The sequence below is a fragment of the Anastrepha ludens genome, chromosome 2, assembly GCF_028408465.1.
Source record: "Anastrepha ludens isolate Willacy chromosome 2, idAnaLude1.1, whole genome shotgun sequence".
Taxonomy (NCBI): domain Eukaryota; kingdom Metazoa; phylum Arthropoda; class Insecta; order Diptera; family Tephritidae; genus Anastrepha; species Anastrepha ludens.
Genome location: NC_071498.1, coordinates 17,159,833 through 17,176,995, shown reverse-complemented (window position 1 = coordinate 17,176,995; position 17,163 = coordinate 17,159,833). Strand labels below are relative to the sequence as shown.

General features: G+C 36.6%; 1 protein-coding gene across 15 annotated transcripts in view; it reads left to right on the top strand.

Annotated features, from left to right (window-relative positions):
• The window catches only part of LOC128863695 (putative uncharacterized protein DDB_G0282133), a 139,224-nt gene that overhangs the window by 29,642 nt on the left and 92,419 nt on the right, over positions 1–17,163 (top strand). The window lies entirely within an intron of this gene.

Here is a 17,163-nt window from a genome sequence, read left to right as displayed (position 1 = left end):
GAATTTGCTATAAGAAATTATTGTTTCATAGACTAAATATGCAAATAAAGATTTTTAAATATAAAAAAAGAAAAATTACTTATAATATTGAAATTCATAATAATAATAATAAAATTAATAATATCGTATCTGATCGAACACACATCACCAGCCAGCCGAAAGCCTCTGCTGCGTTTGCTTGAGTTTACTTATAATTTTGTTATCATGTAAGCTTTTAAAAATAAAAAATAAATAAATAAAAATAATAATTAAAAAAAGAACGAATACTGTCTGCCACGGCCTACGGCTCGAACTGTGGTTTTATGAGAAGCTTTATCATGCATGCCTGACGGAGCGACCGCTATTAGGAAAAATGATTCTATAATTTGCTGTTTCATCAAGTATTGTTGGAAAAAACCATAAAAAGGAGCAAAATACATAATTTATTTCATGCTTTATAGTTACCAATCAGCTTCTTGCAGACTTTCGATTGGATTAATTCGTCTTATTTTCCTGATCACGCCTTACCTTAATCCTATCTTTATTTTGATATCGATTTGCCCATGATAAAATTCACACAGAATTCAGTGCACATCTGAACCTCCTCACTTCTGCGATAAATTGTACTCACACCTTTCGAAGAAAAATTGCCCTTTAATATTATAGACATTTCACTATGTTTAGAGACCAAGTTAATCTCTTGCGCTGAAAATTAATTTCCAAAAGCCGGTGACTGCATCGTGTAAAAAAAAAAATAAATAATTGGCGCGTACACTTCTGTTAGGTGTTTGGCCGAGCTCCTCCTCCTATTTATGGTGTGCGTCTTGATGTTGTTCCACAAATGGAGGGACCTACAGTTTCAAGCCGACTCCGAACGGCAGATATTTTTATGAGGAGCTTTTTCATGGCACTGCACCGTGTAAACTCTTGATTAAAATAATTTCTATTAAAGCTTGTAGCAGATTAAACAAATTTAACAAATTAATATTATTTAAAGAAAATTTATTGCTAATTTTGCACAGCGTGATATATTGTATTTCAAAACAAATAGGACTGCACACAACCAGACATTTCTTACATTCTCATACAGTTTCACTGCGTTTATTTTGTTTCGCGCATACCTGACATCTTCGTTTAGCCTTTTGTTTACTTTGTGTAGGAGAAATTTTTCTTGGCCTCCGAACCAATGGAGTGTTATCTAAAGAAGTACTTCGCGTGTTGTGTTTTCAAGAATATTAACATTTCGTCGAATTTCTTCTGCAATGTCCAGTGGAAATTTGGAGAATGAATATTTCTTAGAATTTGGAATTTGTTTTTCTTTTCGAAATATACAGCGTCCATTTTTATCACGTCATTGCCAGACTAGAGCAGATGACAAATCGACGAGCATTGCACGGCACATCTTTCCAGCGTAAGAGGTAAATGACAAAAACTCGTGGAACTTCGAACTTCATTTCTGTTCGGAATTCATTTCGCATCAATCTGGATTACCGACTCGGAATCTGAAAATTATTCGGCAATCGTAAAATTTAGCAACATTTTTAATAAAATAAACAATTTTTTTCTAACTGCTAATGCCACCTAAATCCCAAGAAAATTCTAACAGAGATGAGAAAGTTTGAGCATCACAAATTTCTCAAAGGTTTGAGATAAATTGGAGAATGTCAACCTATTTCAAGTTGTACAATATATAGGGTTTTTTTTTCTCTTGCTGCATGAGAACTATCGTAATTGATAACTATGGTTTGATAGGAGAGAATGGCAAACTGTGTTGACATTTGATAAGTCATCATGAATCGTTTAACGCCAGAACAACGCTTCTGAATTGTGGAAATTTACTTTGAAAAAAAAAAAAAATCTGTTCGGGAAGTTTATAGAGCCCTGACGGCGGCAACCTCGGTCCTTATTTCTTTCGAAACGAGAAAGCAACTGAAGTTACGGTGAATAGCGAGTGCTACCGAGTCATATTGACGGATTTTTGGTTTCCAAAAATTAATCAGCTAAACGTCGACGACATTTGGCGACAACTTGCCATACTGATCGAATGGACCATGTAACTCGTAGTCGTGGCGGACATATGCCGGATTACGTATTCAAAAAATAAACGCCATGAAATTACCTACCAGGTTATAATAAAAAAATCATTTCAATAATATTTCTGTTTTGTATTTATTATCATTCTAAGTTCTAAGTTCTTAAAAAAAACACCCGATACACTTATTCAAGAAGCTTTGTTAAAATACTGAGCAAAATGACAAAAACAATTGCTGGTATCAATTTGGTGGCTGGTGGCTGTCGTACAAAGAAGAATCTCATCCACCCACAAAACTGAGCAGATAAAGGATTGCGAAAGTACAAAAGTAAACGCCCATTAAATAGCGTTAATCACGCGAGCGTTTCGAACAAAAGTTCAAAAAAAAAAAAATTTGAACAGACGGAAAGCAAATGACTTCTGCTGGAGAATGGCGAGAGCCAAGCGAAGTAAGTGAAAGACTTAAAATTGATCAAAATGGAGTGGTGAAAATGGCTTCATACATAAATACATACATACATACATACATTTATCATGGACTGAAATTTACATATTCACTGAATAAGCGAAAATGGGCATTTTCACATTCGACAGTGTGGCGAAAAGTGGCGACGTTGTGATATTGCGGCTATGCTGGGCGTTACGCCTCGGTGAGCGCTTTTCTTGTTGTAACTTGGGCTGGATGGTGGTGTGCACTGGGTGGAGAAACGCTTGCTGAACTTGGTGTTTAAGCAAATAGAGAAAACAAAAGTAAAAACGAGTATTAGAAAATTTTTGCACAGATTGCGCCAATAATGAAAAACTTTGCATCGCTGCAGCGGAAACAGGCAGAGGCGAAAGTGGGAGTAGTAAGCATTTTTAATCTCATTTAATTCACTTTTTCTTCGTTTGCTGCAATTCAAGTACTTTAAGATTGATCGAACATTTCATAATAGGGACACATTTTTGGAACTTAGTTTTTGTTTTTTTGCATTCCAGTGGAGTGTTAATGCGTATTTATGTGGAAATTGTGGCATATTTTTTGACGGTGTTGAATGTGGACGCATTTTATTGACACTTGCTATCTATCATTTCCAGCTCCATTCTTAGCTAACCTTTTTCAAGACAATTGGAAATATGTTTCAGCTGCCAAAAAAAGAGAAAAATTGTGTGTGCAAAGTAGGCGCTCAGACAATTTACTTTTATGTAACGGCGACTGACTGCGATTTGTTTGGGATTATATTTGAGTGAAGCGTAGATTATAATATTACAATATTTTAACAACACTTACCAACTCTCCAATTTCGAATAGATATCACCGAATTAGGCGCTCTTTTGTTCTTAGGTTTGGCTTTCTTTCGCGAATTAAAACGAAACGTGAAGTCAATTGCTAAATTTACTGTCTTCGAAAAATCATAGCCAGTGACGAAGAGAATGAGGGAGCTGTGAATACAGTAGTAAAAGTAATGCAAAAGCATCCCGTGAAAACGCCAAGTAATGGCACTTGTCATCAGAACTTTATATTATATATTTTGCTTCAATTTTGAACTAACGAACGACTAACGAACGCATGCCTTTGCAGCACCGATGGTTTTCTTTAATATGAATCGCAGCTGACACCGTAACGAACTAAGTAGCCTTAGCCTTAAATTCTGTACAACGCTGCTCCCGTCTGGTGACCTGGCACAAGTGATACGTAGTGAACTAAGTTCCAGATATGTCAGAATACTACAATCAGGACCGCTACGGAGTTGCTCCTGATGTCCCCTGTGCTATATCTTACAATGAGTTATTAACCAATATGCTGCAGCTTATTCAAAAAGGCTCGAAAAACATACCAACCCTGAGGCTCCCACTTGCCATCTCAGACAAGCAATGCCGGAGACTTAAACGGAACTCCCGTTATGGGAGTCCAACCACCACCTATTACAGACGAAAAGCTTCAGCTGCCTCGCGAAACCCATGTAGCTCAATTACGTTCTGGATATTTAGCAGGTTAAACTCCTACTTATCCAAAATCGACCCCGACATACTAAACATATGTCCGGAATGTGAAGGCACCCCGCCCGACACTAACCTCTTTTTCACATGCCACACCAAACCCCCTCATCTAACACAACTCTCTCTCTGGACTCAACCTGTTGAAACAGCAAGTTTCCTGTGCGTACCTTTAGATGAGTTAGACGAACACGATCGGTGACTACACTGCACTGGCAGGGTTTACTAAACTGCTACAATAACAGCAACAAGTAACCTTAAATTTTTGTAGCACCTTAGGTCTACACACATTCCCCCTTGAAATTATAATATGGGATCAAGATGATAAAATGTACTGGAAAATTTGAAGTCTCTAGGGAATATACAAGGCATTGGTTTCTCCAATCGCGATTCTTTGGGTGCTGGCTCGCCTGAGGCCACTCATTCGGCTCTCTGACGCTTAATTTCATGTTCACCTCGTTTCATCACCAGTTACAATGTTGTAAAGGAAGTTCTCGACTTTTCTCGCCTCTTTAATGAGATCTTTCGAATGTTGAATTCTGAGCAATTTTTGGTCCTCAGTTAACTTGCGCAGAATGAAACGTGCACAGACCTTTCCTAAGCCCAAAAGGCCAGTTAAAATGCGATAAATCGATGTTTTGGAGATATTCAACTCCAATTCCATGAATCTCAACGATGATTTCGGTTTAGTTTTGATAAATTTACGAACAATTTCAATGGAGTTTTCGGTTCATTGTCATTTATGTCCTCACAACCATCTCTGAAATTTGTAAACCACTCATGAACTCTGGCGCGAGATGGGCACTCATCGTCATAAACTTTTTTCATCAATTCTAAAGTTTCGGTAAACGTTTTACCGATTTTAAAACAAAATTTGATATTAGCTCTTTGTTCGAAACCCGTTTTTGTACCGATGACACAAACATACTGACACTTTAGACGCAATAACTTCGCTTCCACTGAAAAGAAAGCCACCAAACTTTCACTGGAAGTCAGCTAGAGATGTAACTTCCAACGCATTAACTCATTAAAAAGATGGCGCCATCAAAAACAATTTTATGACACCAGTCATGTTTATTTTGGCCGTCACCTTGTATAAACAAACATCATTTGTTTTGATAAAATGTAACGCAGAAACGAAAAACGAAATATTTCGACTCCAGTGCCACCTAGCGGGCAATTGTTTATCAAAACATTTTCTCTGATGTGATTGATATAAATAGATTCTTTACATATCTATTCTCTGACCATATTCGTAACCCAGAGAATGCTTTCTGCAATTTTGAGCTCAATTGGGTTTGTGATTGGAAAGTTTTAAATACAGAATTTTATTTAATGTCGATCCATGAACGAAGTTTTGCGTTTCTTTTTTTAGAGTGGTAACCGTCAGTGTAACTCCTTTTCATTTCCTTTCAATTTACAAAGATTTATGGTTACGTTCTTATGGGTATTTAAAAAGATGTGTAGACGTTTCTTGATTCACGCGTACTTTGTCCGTCATGTTGATTTGTTTATTTACTTATTTTTTGATAAATGAGGTTGTATCTGAAAGAGCCAGTTTTTTATAATGCATCAACAAGCGTTAAATTACGAAATTAAAAATCAAGTGGGGAGCAGAAAATACAAAATATGGATTAGAAATAAAGCAAGCGCTTGTACAACTGGCTTGCGTCAATAGTAGAGAACACAAACAAGCAATGGTGTAACCTTGAAGACCACAGCTTCAAACAAGTATTTCTATCCACCATTTATGCCTCTTTTATCGCTTAGTAATTATGTCTTAGTCAGCAGCAACTCGAGGCCTTGCTTAGTGTTATTATTGTTACTGTTCTGAATAATTTTAATCTTTATGATTTATTTTATATTTTTAGCCTTTTCAGTGTGCTTATTTTAAGGCGTTTATTATGATTAACAGTACAAAGTGTAATTTTGTAATTACGAGTGCGAGTATATACCAACAAGTGAACATTTTGTTTTAATTTTGATTAAATCCAGTCCATTACTTCTGTTTTAGATATTCTAAGTGGTAAGGATTTATTCGATTAAAAATACCTAAATTGTATTGGGTTAGGCCGTTGTTTAATGAACGAAATATGCATTTCAATTATGTATATGAATTATTATGATTTAAATATTATTAAAATAATTTATAATTTCAGGCTCCTAAATGAACTGGTACCACTTTTCGCTGCGTTCTAATAATTTATCACTGAAAAAGAAGAATGTAATTATATCTTGCAAAAAATATAAATATTTAAGAATTAAAAACTACAAAGTAATTTTTGTACTGCGTTTCAGAGTGCTTAAAAGTATCATACAAGACCGGAGCGGCAGCGCTTAGCCTATGTACTTTTCAAACTTTCAACGGGTTTTTCTCAATTTAAGGTCGAAATTTTGGTCAAAATCAATTTTTCTTTTTTGAGAAACGGTCATTGTGTCAAAGAAATTTATTTTGCTTATTCCTTCGATTAATTACTAGATTTAACATAACTTTAATGAAAGCTGTTTGGTTTATTTATTTCAGAGGATCCAGTTCAGAGAAATAATGATCACTGCAAAACGCCTTTTTTGAGAGGAGCTCCCGGATATCAGTTGTAGCTCTTTCCAAATATACAGGGGTGCCCGTATTCGACGGACCCATGTGTTTTTTTTTTAAATCAAAGAAAAACACAATTTTTTTGATGATGACGATCATCATTTTATTTGGTTCAAGTAGATTTGATGACACCACTTTTTGAATATGATATCTCTCAAATGGCCGCGTTGAGCCTGTACGGCGTATTGTGCGCGTTTTGCAGCATTTTCCATAGTTTTAGCTAACATTTCATGTGGAATAGCGGCTATTTCCTCACGGATGTTGTTCTTTAGCTCTTCTATGGTCTTTGGCTTATTAATAGAAACCTTTGATTTTAAATATCCCCACAAGAAGAAGTCAGGTGGCGTTAAATCGGGCGAACGCGGTGGCCAGTCAAAATCGCCATTTTTCGACATCAAACGACGAGGAAACAATTTCTTCAAAAAATCGATTGTGGTGTGAGCTGTGTGTGGTCGAGCGCCGTCTTGTTGAAACCAGAACTGTCTCTTACGCTTTCGACGAATAATTGGCATCACAAAAGTGGTTATCATATCGCAATAAAGCTCCTGATTGACGGTAACAGCTTGACCATCTGCATTTTCGAAGAAAAACGGTCCAATAATCGTTTTCGCACTAACGCCGCACCAAACAGTTACTTTTTCGACTTGAATTTCGTGAGGTTTTTAAGTGGCGTAAATACGGCAATTTTGCTTGTTTACCGTACCATTCAATAAGAAATGAACCTCATCGGACATGATGATTTTGTTCTTCTTCTTCTTTTGACTTCTTTTGTTGAATGTAAATTTCAACAATTTGGGAGCGCTTGCGTGGCGTGTACTGTTCCATGGTAAAAATCTGCTTGGACTGACGCTTCCAACGCGGTATGTCATTAAGCGATCTGACGTCTCTGTCAAAAGATACAGGGTTGTCAGATGGGTCCGTCGAATATGGAAAACCCTGTATATTTTTACTCATACTAAGTCTTAAAATATAGTTAAAAGATAACAAAATGTGTATATAAATTTTTAGATAAAAAAATTTAAATGTTTTCTCACAAAAATTTCTGGAAAATTCGTTTTTTTGCGGCCTTCTAACTGTATATAACCCCTTAATTTAAGTTCCGTAAGAAATTAAAGATGCTTACTCAGCCAACTTTTTCATATAATTTCCTTCTGGGTTTCATTAAGCTCGAAAAATACTCCAACAAAAAGTAGTAGTACGGGGAATGCTGCTGGAGTGATAGTCCTTGGCCGGGTATAAATTCGGGTCGTTTCGGTAACGTAGAACCGACTGTCGTGGAAACGGAAAAGTAGTCCCTACCTCCTATAACTCGATTCTATCTCTAAACCTACTCACCTGCAGTTGTTGTTGTTGTAGTAGCTGCATAAACTTTCCCCACTTATGGTCTTCTTTAATGGTGCGAAATAGAAAATTTTTATGAAAATTTGATTTTTTTGCACCAATTTTGTATGTAGCTTTTTTCTCAATTAGGAAAGGAATAAGCGATTTTGCTTATAAAGTAACTTTTTAACGCGTATTTCTTTTGCAAGGGTTTGGTCTGATCCCACCAATCACTTCAACTATGAGTAAATGATGTGAGATCTCAATTTCATTTTTAAACGGATTTCAATAATTTTAAAACTTTAAAGACAGTTCATACAAAAATGAAGCGTTAAATTTATGTTTACTTTACTTTATTATGCTTCTAATTTTTATTTCTAGTTTTTACCTTGCTTCTTGATTATTTTTCTTTTTAAATTGTGATTTCTTTTCCAGCTTTGGGCACTTTAGAAATTTTCTCATAACTTCACATCGCTGTGTTGCTGCCTCGCCTTTGATTGCCTCGCCTGTTCACGGTGCATGTAAAAGTATTAAAGTACATTAATATTTAGTTTTTATCCCAACAAACTTTATTGCAACATTTTAAAGTGTGTACTTGTGCGTTCTGTCCTCACCCAGTACATGCTCATGTGCAAGTAAGAGAATGCGTGTGTGTGTTAGTGACTGCATATGCCCCTTCATTCGCACGTTTGCCCTTCACGCTGCTAGCGGTGAGTTTTTGCGTTTTCAGTTTCCTTTGTAGTCATAATATTTTACACTTGAATTTACCCTTCCCGCCCCCGCTCTCACTTCCGCCATATCAGCCGCAGCAGCATTGCATCCATCCATTAGGTTTATTACTGCACACATACACACATATATGTACGCACGACTACTACGAATAAAGTGCTGTTGTAGTTGCTGGAATGATGATTGCACAGTGATGCGATGGTGGCTGAGGTTGATGTGGAAATATTAATTCTATTTTAGTTTAGTATAAGAATAAGGGCCAAGCTTTTCTAAGATTGGGCACTTAAAAACATTTTCTGATTTTCAACAACTAAAGAAATTTGAATTTTAATTATTCAGCATGCATAACTAAGTCAGTACTGTTTATCAAGTAGAAAGCAATTTCAGAGGTATTCGAATTTGTAAAAAACCATTGGAAGTAGTAAAGGAAAGGTTATAGGTTATTGGTTAGTGCAGAGATGGAGTGTTACTTTAAGCCGAGAGCTGCAAGAACATATTTGAAAACTTTTCAAAAATTTGGTATAACTCATGTTTATATAATATAAGTAAATATAATTCTCTAGGGTTCCGCGAGGGAGTAAAAGGGCACTCCTGTTTTTTATGCCAAAAGTCGTCGAATTTGAAGCGATTTGCTTTGTTTGAGGCTTATTTCTTGCGGTTTCAGGTTATCAACCTATCTCTCCGATTCTGGTGACGACGTTTCCGCTAAAACCTCCAGAGTTGTTGCCAACATTATTGACGTATTGCTGCAACATTTTCTAAGTTACAGGTGGCAAAGTTATACCACCTTTACTCGGTCATCAGAGCCTCGTCCGTTTTAAAAGGTGGTGAAGTTGACAGTTGGGGGGTATAGGCTAGGCTGTGTATTTGCGTCATCAACTCCATTTGCTTATGCGGGCTCCCTATATATCTCTATAATAAAAAGTTGATTACAACCTTAAATTAATAGTTTTTACTAAAATTAACACTGTCTGCCAGCCGAAAGGCCTGTAATTAATCGACATACTTGCGCTAATCACCATTAATTCGTACCCCAACGATTGCTTCTCATATACAGCCCACTGCAAAATTATACAGTTTTTTATAAAAGCATATCATGCGAAGTTTCAAACTTTTTACAAATACTCAAGTGACTACAAAATACCGTTGATTTTTGACAATGGTTCTCTCCAATATTCAAGCACTACACACTGTGCGCTATTACTTCAACACAATGTGTTGCAACAACAGATACGGGCGTTTGTAAAGGGTCTTTCAAATGATGCACCTAGATGCTATTTTAAAATAAAGAATTTAAAAACTTGGATTCTTTCTTGTTTCACTATTTTTATTCAAAATACGACTCGTAACAAATATTTGAAAAATTTAATTAAAATACGGCGGCTGCCGTAGCTTTGTTGTTGTTGTAGCAGCATAAATATTCCCCATACATTAACGGGGAATGCTGCTCTAGTGACAGTCCTTGGCCGGATATAAATCCGGGTCGTTCCGGTAACGTAGAACCGACTGTCGTGGAAACGGCGGCTGCCGTAGCCGAACGGGTGGATGCGTGACTAGTATTCGAAATGCAGAGAAAACGTAGGTTTGAATCTCGGTGAGAGACCAAAATGAAGAAAAACATTTTTCTATTAGCGGTCGCCTCTCGGCAAGCAATGGCAAACCTCCGAGTGTATTTCTATCATGAAAAAGCTCCTCATAAAAAATATCTGCCGTTCGGAGTGGCTTGAAACTGTGATGATGATAAACGGTTCACTAGACAGGGCTAGTTTATTAGAACGGTAGCTCTTGGTCGGGGAAAACCCGGCAACGTAGAACTGGCTGCCATGGGAATGAAGTTTAAAGGTAGTTTGAAACTGTAGGTCCCTCCATTTGTGGAACAACATCAAGACGCACAACACAAATTGGAAGAGGAGTTCGGTCAAATATCCAAAAAAGGGTGTATGCGTTATGCGTTATATATATATAAATTAAAAATTAATTTAAATGCCCACCATGAGCCCATCTACAGGTAAAATCCGCCAAATATTCGATTCATGAATGATCTAATTATTGAAAACGTCGAGATGTCGATGTTGAAGGTGTTTCAGCAACACTTTGCGCTACAGCAGCAATATTCTCAACGTTAGCGTACAGTTTTTGATCTGCCAGTTCTTTTTCTATCCTCGATAGAACAATTTTTTTTTTTTAATTTTTTGACCAAATTGAATTGTCGACTCATTCGGAGGATTATATCCACTAAAAAAAAAATCACGAATTTTGTGATATGTTGTACTTAAAGATGACGTAATAAAGGTACCGTCTAGTAGTTATGCACTACTGACATCTATCCGTCACTTTTGAAACACCCTTTAGATACGTATGCATGTATGTATGTATGGAAGTATACATATATGGATGTGTAACTTGCTCGTAGGAGCATACACAGGTACGTGCATATTATGCATGCTCTTGCGTCTGATTCGAAGTGTGGGCTGTAAATGTGTAAATGAGTTATTCGCACTGTGGCTTTTGTATTTTATATTTTGCCAATTTCGTTTGCAGTAGTTTGCTGCAGTTGGCTGGCGTAGCAGCTACTCTTGTGTAGTGGGTAAGTTTATGCAACTTTTATTTTTGCAACCAGAGGCATACACACTTGAATATACACATACATACATAAAATATATTCTGGTTTTACGCCACACTTTTCTAAAACATCAACAACTACTTGCACGTATATACTTATACATATATGTAAACTCATATGTATGTACGATATATGCACGTGTTTATATGTATACCTTTGGTCCTGAATTTACAGACTTTTGCACGCGATTGACTTGTCCCAGCAGCTACAAATAGTGTTTGGCTTTAAATTTTAATCTTATTCCGTTTTAATCACTTTCTCTTTAATTATGTGCTCTTTCTAGCCATTCACTCCATGTTATGGCGCTTCTTCAATAAGAAATTTCAGTTTATATCGTACAAAGTTGAAGCTTTTTTAATAACTGATGAGATTAGGTTGAGCTTCACCGAGTAACACAAGACGTTGGCTATCGAGTACCGGCACGCACAGATTATATGCTCCATAGTTCATTTGAGTAATTTACATTCCCGCTCTTACTTCTCTTGAGTCTTCTTTTTTAAGCGGAAATAAAAATATGTGCTTCGTGTCATACGATTGGCTCAACGATTAGCAACTCTGCTGCCAACAACCAGCTGTTGTTGTTGTTGTGGCAGCATAAACATTCCCCATACATATACGGGGAATGCTGCTGAAGAGACAGTGCTTGGCCGGATATAAATCCTGGTCGTTCCGGTTACGTAGAACCGCCTGTCGTGGGAACGTCAGCTCTTTCTTTATACTTTATATTTATGTACGTTTATGTGCGCTTGAACCTAGCTCTGCACGCTTTCTACCCATTCGTTCCCACGAAAGTTGGTCAAGGACTTTCACTTCAGTCCTATTCCGCGTATTTGTATGGGGAATATTTATACTGCTATAAAAACAATAACCGATTAGAATTACAGTCGACCCGATTTCCAAAGCCCCAGCTGAAAATATCGTCAATACCTTTGTCATTAAGGCACCGTACACTAATGAAATTTGGAGCTTCTGACCGGAATATGAGTACAGTTGCTTTTTCTTGAGTAATTTGTTAACCAATAGTGCCAACAGTTGGTAATGCCGAAAAGGAGATTGTATGTATGTTTTCATTTTGTTTTCCAAGACGCACAGTTTGCTGAAGGATTCGGATTCGCAAATTCAAGGTTGCTTCAGTCGGAATTGTCTGAGAAGATTTTTATAATTATTATTTATATATTTATATCTAAATTAAACAGGATTAAATTTACTATCAAATTGACAATACATTTTTTTTTGCGCTTCACTCCTAATATATTTATGTGTGTGTATGTACAAGTATATATGTATGTATGTAGCACGTGTGCATTTCCTGTTTGATTGCGATGAGTCCCACTTCCTCATGCTTCTCTTTCTTCCATCTTCCTTTGCATCTCTAAAGTGATTTATACGCATTTGCAAAGCACTTCCGCCCAATCTAAATAAAATTGAGTACCGTTTTTTTTCATACATACCTACGCACATATGTACGTGTAACAATAAGAAAAACAGAACACGCATGCCCATTTGTACGTACATACATATGTATGTATGTATATATGTGTGCTTGAAATATATAACCCGATTTAAAAATAGCTATTCATTAGAAATTTGCATATCTCGAATTATTCCATTACAATTTCAATTTGCTGGAATAGGAGAATGTCTACTGGAATTTTCAATGCAGTGGGCGAAGCGATGGGAGAGAAGGCAAAGGAAGCAGAAAGATATCTGCCATCTACCTGCTGCCTCCAACAGTCGGTTCCATGTAACCGAAACGATCCGGATTTATATCCAGGCAAACACTGTAACTTCAGCAGCATTCCCCGTGCATGTAAGGGGAATGCTTATGCTACTGCAACAACAGCAACATGGGAGGGAAGGCAGAGAAAGCAGAAATATATCTGCCATCTACCTGCTGCTTACGATTCCTCCAGGAAGAATTCGGAAAGTCCTTTACATTCACTTATCATACGTACATAAATCGAATATTGAGAGGACTAAGCAAATTAAGATGTATGCCATGTTTAGTTAGTAGAAATAGGTCCGCCCATTTTAAATTTTAGCGCCTCTTTTCGTGGCGGTCATATGGCATTATTGTTAAACATCTGCCATGTCAACATTGTAGTTTAGTCACCGAAAACCGTAGCAGAAGTTATGAAAATCCAATACGAAATGGTGAGAGCTTTGCGGGTACGCTTCTAAAAAGTCATTATCAGGATGGTTATTAGTGATTACTTGAATTACTCAATTAATTAATTAATTAAATTATTTGGATTAATTGAAATTAATTAATTAATTGGATTTTCATAATAATTCTGAATATTTTAAAAATCGATTCCACATTCGGCACCTTGCGCTTTTTCCATTGGCTATAACATTAAAATAGTCTTTGACTTTTTACTAACCAAACAGTAGATTCCTCGAATAACCGAATATTACTAATTTCAATATAAAGGCATTATGCATACATGCATACGTAGCTATGTTTTAAACGAGTAACCAACGTATTCTATATTCGTTCATACTCATTGTCCAGGGTCTTATGAATCGTACAATTTGAATTTTACACCAAATTATTTCCTTTTGCTCGACTTTCGCCCTTTTAGTAGTTGTGCGTATATGGTACACATACATATGTATGTATCTTTGTTTGGCGTAATAGATATCTTTTGTAATATAGCATATTGTTTCAAGTCCTTTATTCCTCCTTTTTTTATCCCATCTCATTCGTATCGTTCTAGTTTTAATCCCGCAATCTGGCTTCAGCGCATTATTAATATTCTTCACTTAGGGCAGCTTATTTCAGTTATCTTTTCTCTTCCGTCTGCCCATGCCATTATTGTTGTTTCTTTAGCAATTCATTTATTTCATTCGCTTGTTACTTTTCTTAATTTTTTTTCGCCATGCTGAGAATTTTTTCGCAAGTTTTTCAGAAGGGAAAAGGTGATTGAATTTATGGGTTTATTTGCTTGTTTTTATTTTTTTATTGTGGCTTATTAAAATTTAATTGCTTTTTATTCCAGTTAATGTAATTAGAAAATTTGCAATCTAACTTTTCGAGTATCATCAGAAAAGTGAGGAAACCCTCTTAAATTTCGACCAGGGCCCTTGTGAGTGTTCTTAAGGAAGTGTTAAGGAAATCACGAAACATCCGTAAATAAAGAGACTCTTACTGTCTGGAACAAATATTAAAGACCTATAATGAAAGTGTACTATGACTTTAACCGGAGGTATCTAGTAAAGGAAACGTATTGCTGCTAGAACAACAACAATAAAAAGTAAAGGAAACGTGCTACGTTACCGGAATGACCCGGATTTATATCCAGCCAAGGACTTCTCACTCCAGCACCATTTCCCGTCCATGTATGTATGGGGAATGCTTATGCTGCTACAACAAAAATGTTCCTAATAAGAGACTTCGACAGTATGAAACCTTGAAAATTGGCCTCTCATGAACCAATTACGGGGTGAATGCTCCGATTTCTAGGTCATGTGCAGATTTAAATTTGTTTTTCAATTCTTCTGGTGCTGATTTTACATGGCCGTATGGAATCTTAGTCAACCATCTTAGTTAAATCGTTTATTCTTTTCTTAGTAATTTTTTTTCTTAAACTTTCTTTCTTTCTTAAACTATTGTACATTAGCTTAGCATAGTCTGTAAGAATGTATCCATTCAAGGACAAATAAACAAAACAACACCAGCTAAGGAAACTTTAATGTAAGAAAGTCTCAAGCAAATGTGATTTTCGGTTTTTTTTTACATTTTTCTAAAGCAAAATATTCCTTAAACCTTAAAAAATCATAGAAAAGCTTACGAAGTTAAGGGTTTACATACATCCAGCAGCGCCAAAAATGCGCTAAAAGAAAAACTGTTTTTAGAAGATAGCAACAGAAATAAATAAAAATAAATAAATTTAAAAAATGTATACATTGTTTATTAGTACTTAAACTTTATAAACACGTTTATTTAAATTTTTCTTTACAAAAATTAGTGCATAAAAAATCACGTGACCCAAAGTACAATGAAAAAAAAGTTGCTCCAAGGTTTGCATCATTTCTCTTGAAATGTTAATGGACTTGTAAAAGGTAAAAAAAATCTTGTAAAATAAAGTGTAGTTATGAATTTCGAACAATTTTGCAATTTACGGCATTCTAAAAAAAGTATTCGTTCGTTTTTACCAAAAGGTCTATGCGTGGTTTATTGTCAACCAGGCTAACCCAACCTAACGTCAAAAATGTCATACTTTAATTATGTTCATGAAATTTTTTAATAAAAATATCAAAAATATAATCTATAGACAAAACACTTTCGAATATTAGAAAAAAAATCCCATCAAAAAATAGTAAAAACTGTATGAGTTATCATGCAGGCCATGCCGGAGAAAGTATTGGGTTGACAACTAAGTAATTGCGGATTTGTTTTAGAAAATCAAAGACAATTTTTTCATGGAACTAAATAACTTTATTCTGTAATGTATTGCACATTTTGATCAATGACCTTTTGCCATCTTTCAGGCAGCATCATAATCTCACGTTCATAAAATTTCTGGTTTTTATTAGCAAAAAAATGAATCAGGTACGATTTGGCATCATCATCATTACTGAAATTTTTACCATTCAAGGAGTTTTTAAAAATCGAAACAAAAATAATCAGATGGTGCAAGGTCAGGACTATATGGTGGATGTGGCAAACCATCCTGGTGGATGTGGCAAAACATCCCAACCAAGCTCCAATAATTTTTGCAGAGTGCCCAACGATGTGTGTGGCCTTGCATTGTTATGATGGAACACAATACTTTTTCGATTTGTCAATTCGGGCCGCTTTTCTTCAACTCTCTGCATGGTTTAACTTCGTTAGTTGTTCAATGTAGACATCAGAATTGATCATTCGGTTGGGTGATAAGAGTAGTAGACAATTTCTTTGTAATCCCACCAAACTGATAACAAAGCCTTCTTTTGATGAATATCAGCTTTTGATGTTGTTTGAGTTGGTTCACCTGGCCTGCTCCACGATCTTTTCCGCTTGATATTGTTGTAAATAACCCATTTTTCATCCAGTTATCAGTCGTTTTAAAAATGGATCATTTAAGGCTTCGTCACCATAAACAGCATATAACTTTTTATGAGCTTGCGATGCGGTTTTCCCTTTGATCGAAAAACACGAAACCAGATCGATCATGTTGTGATAGATGGAAGACACGCTTCTAGTGTATTAGATGTACGTACGATCCGAGGACCCAACATCGACTCGGATCACTACCTTGTTGCAGCCAAACTGCGCACACGCCTCTGTGCAGCAAAAAACGTACATCTACCTACGCAAAGAATGTTCGACATCGAAAAGCTGCAATCACAACAGACAGCCAGAAGATTCGCCACTCGACTCTCACTCCTGCTCTCAGAGAGTACTGCCCAACAAACCGGCATCCACGAACAATGGAGCAACATTTCTCGTTCTCTACGTACCGCCGCCGAAGAAGAAATCGGATTCCGGCGAGCCCGAAAAAACAGTTGGTACGACGAGGAATGTCACGCTGCCGCAGAAAGAAAGGATGCCGCCTATAGAGCCACGCTGCGATCGGGCGCAACGCAAGCCATGTGGGATGGCTACAAAGAGCTGAAAAAGGAAGAGAGACGTATTATCCGAAAAAAGAAACGAGAGGCCGAAATACGTGAGTGCGAAGAGCTTGAGATGCTGGCCCATAGGGACAACGCCCGAAAATTCTACCAGAAAGTTCGGCGGCTTACAGAAGGTTTTAAGACCGGGGCGTTTTCCTGTAAGAACAAAGACGGCGAACTGGTGACTGACGTACAGAGCAATCTTAAATTATGGAGGGAACACTTCTCGAACTTATTAAACAGTGACAGCTGCGCATGTCACCGAGAAAGTGAAGATCCCGATACCCCAATCGTTGACGACGGAATTGT